At 39.1% G+C, this 2,745-nt stretch overlaps 1 non-coding gene across 1 annotated transcript; it reads right to left on the bottom strand.

The window, feature by feature from the left end:
• Positions 1-2,309: 2,309 nt before the first annotated feature.
• LOC136478604 (small nucleolar RNA R71) lies at positions 2,310-2,416 on the bottom strand. Its single transcript, XR_010764327.1, has one exon. It is a non-coding gene; the product is annotated as a small nucleolar RNA R71 (small nucleolar RNA).
• Positions 2,417-2,745: the final 329 nt, after the last annotated feature.

The following is a 2,745-nucleotide window of genomic DNA, read 5'->3' as shown; positions in this document are numbered from 1 at the left end:
AGGCCCCACCACTAGGCCGGTCATCCTATGGGACCCATAGGTTAGTCTCTCCTTCGAATATTGGTTCTCCACCACCTTGAAGATCACATCTACACCGTTCTTTTAAGTTGGTTTGATCCAAGGGTCCAAAATTAATGCTACCCCCTATATATAGAAGCCCCTACCCCCTCCTTGAAGCCATCCTAAGACCCTAATTCATATCCTCCTCATCAGGATCAGAGCCAGCTATCAAGAGAAGATTAGTCCTCCATAGGATCTAGTCTTGTAACTAGAAATAGTGAGATAGAGAGTGAGGAAAGAGTTTGGAGGAAGTGCTGGCCTATCGATGCTCTCTCTATGGCTTGTACATTGGTGGATCCAAGTTCTACTTGAGCTTGCTTCTGAGACATCTCTGGTAATCAACTTTTGATTCAAGTAAGCATCGTGTTTATATTGTTCTTTAGGTTTGTGACTCTTTTGAGTACTTTAATCTATTGATCATAGGTTAAAGTAGTATTCATAGTGTAAGTGTGGTGCTTAGACTTGGTTACTCATGGATGTACCCTATATTCCGGATCGATGGTAGCTCATGAGGGTGACTCTTATATCCTCATTGAATCCTTTGTAGTCCACCTCCTGTTTGTAGGCCAAGTAGGACCTAGTTACTATAGGAAACATACTCTGCCTATGTTTTCCTTAGTAATATCCCTAGAACTGAACAATAGAAGACATAGCTTATTGAAGTCAGAACTAGAGAGCCTTAGTAGTTCTCTCTACGCTCCTATTTATCTTAAGTCTTGTTGCTACTACTAGTAAAGTTAGATTGTAGTTAATGTCACACGTTTCCCTATGGATATGATACTTGGAATACTTCTGGGTGAAAGCTAAAACGGTATCCGTACACTTGCGGATTTTTCTGTGTGCATTAATAAATACCAAGACTTTGTAAGCTATGTTTGCTTTCTATATATTTGCTTTAGTACTTGTCATAATTTTAGCATTTACTTTCTTGCATTAGAGTAAAGTAGTGTTGTGAATATTTCAATCATTTCTTGTTTAGTTAGTAAGTTTTTGATATATGGGATCCTCGTCACTAGTTGGTGCTCTGATCTTAGCACAAGGTTAGAGTAGTATCACTTAGTGTAAGCGTGGTGCTTAGACTATTGGGTACCTTGGGTTGTGGCTAATTCTCTGGATAGATTGTGGTAGGTGGCAGGTGGTGACAACCCTGTCCATCCTCTATTTTCCACCATGTTGGAATTAGTTATTAAATCATAGGGCTCATGGTGCTTTGTGCCTAATCAACCTTAGGGTGAGTTTAGGGCAGGTACGCCCCAAAGTATAGTCATTGCTTAACTTGCTAGACAATTGATAGGTTGAATCAATTAAGATAGTACTTAATTTATCTTCACCTACTCTATGACCATTGTAGTGTTTCTTTTGTTTTATTATTTTAGTTAGGTTTGTTTACTTTCATTTACTTCATCACATTCATGCGTAGGTAATTCACTAGAAATTAATTAATCATTTTTTTGAGTCATACTATGCCTTCTCTCTGGAAATAAATACGGTACGTGGTATACTCCCAAGTGAAGTGCTACATCGATATATTATGTGCGCTTGCAGAATTAGTCCAATAGTCATAAGAAATATCAACAAGCATTTTTGGCATAGTTTTTGGGGAAGGCATTGGCCTAGATATTTGGTTAGTGTAGTTTTAGTGATTTTTCCTAGTTTATGTTTTGCTTGCTTTGTAATAAACAAAGTCAAGTATGTGAGGATTCAATTTCCTAGAAGATTTTCATGATGATCCTGAGGCTCTCGTTAGAAGGGCGAGAGCTAGTCTCACCCCTTCTCGGAGAAATCCTCCTCTGATTCATCAAAATCTTCCACCAATTGATCCAGTCCATTTAGAAATTCCAACTAAACTGGTCTTTTCTGAACCTCCACCAATTGAACCCATTCATTCGAGCAGTATTGCATCAACCAATTCCTGTGCAACTATTAAGGTGATTCATGATTATTCCTAATATTCTTAGCGAAAAAGAAGACTTTGTGCTTAAGGCAGCACTAATAACCATGGTGCAAGCAAATCCTTTTCATGGCAAATCTTCTAAGGATGCCAATGCTCATCTTTAGAATTTTCTAGAGATTTGCAACACAATCTCAATTAGAGGAGTCTCACAAGACACCATTCAACTCTGACTTTTCCATTCTCATTGCTTGAAAAAGCAAAGCATTGGTTCTATACCAGCGTAGGAACCTTGAATACATGGGAGAAGTGTTCAAACGACTTCCTCGTCAAGTTCTTCCATGTCGGTAAAACCAAACTTCTTTGTAGCAAAATTTCTAACTTTCAACAACAAGCCCGAGAATCCATTCTAGAGGCATGGGAGTGACTCCAAGAGCACATTTAAGCATGCCCTCATCACGGAATGGAGGATTGGTTGCTCATCCAAAACTCTACCATGGGCTCACAATGGAGTCCCGTCAACACCTTGATGCTGTTGCCAGAGGAGCATTCTTCTCCTCGAAGGTGGGTCAAGCAAAAGAGTTAATAGAGAAGATGGTGGAAAACCAAGGATGGACCAATGAGCATTTCTAAGGTATGACCCATAGTTATGAAGTTAATTCTTTATCTATGGAATATCTTTTGAATAAGTTAGAAGAAATAGCAAATTGGAAAATAGATCATGCCGCTATAGAATATTTTGTAGCCAAACAGCCACAGGTAAGCCTGCCATGTGAAGAATGTGGGGGCTTGAA

This window comes from Miscanthus floridulus, chromosome 8 (assembly GCF_019320115.1).
Source record: "Miscanthus floridulus cultivar M001 chromosome 8, ASM1932011v1, whole genome shotgun sequence".
Taxonomy (NCBI): domain Eukaryota; kingdom Viridiplantae; phylum Streptophyta; class Magnoliopsida; order Poales; family Poaceae; genus Miscanthus; species Miscanthus floridulus.
This window is presented reverse-complemented; position numbering and strand designations above follow the sequence as displayed.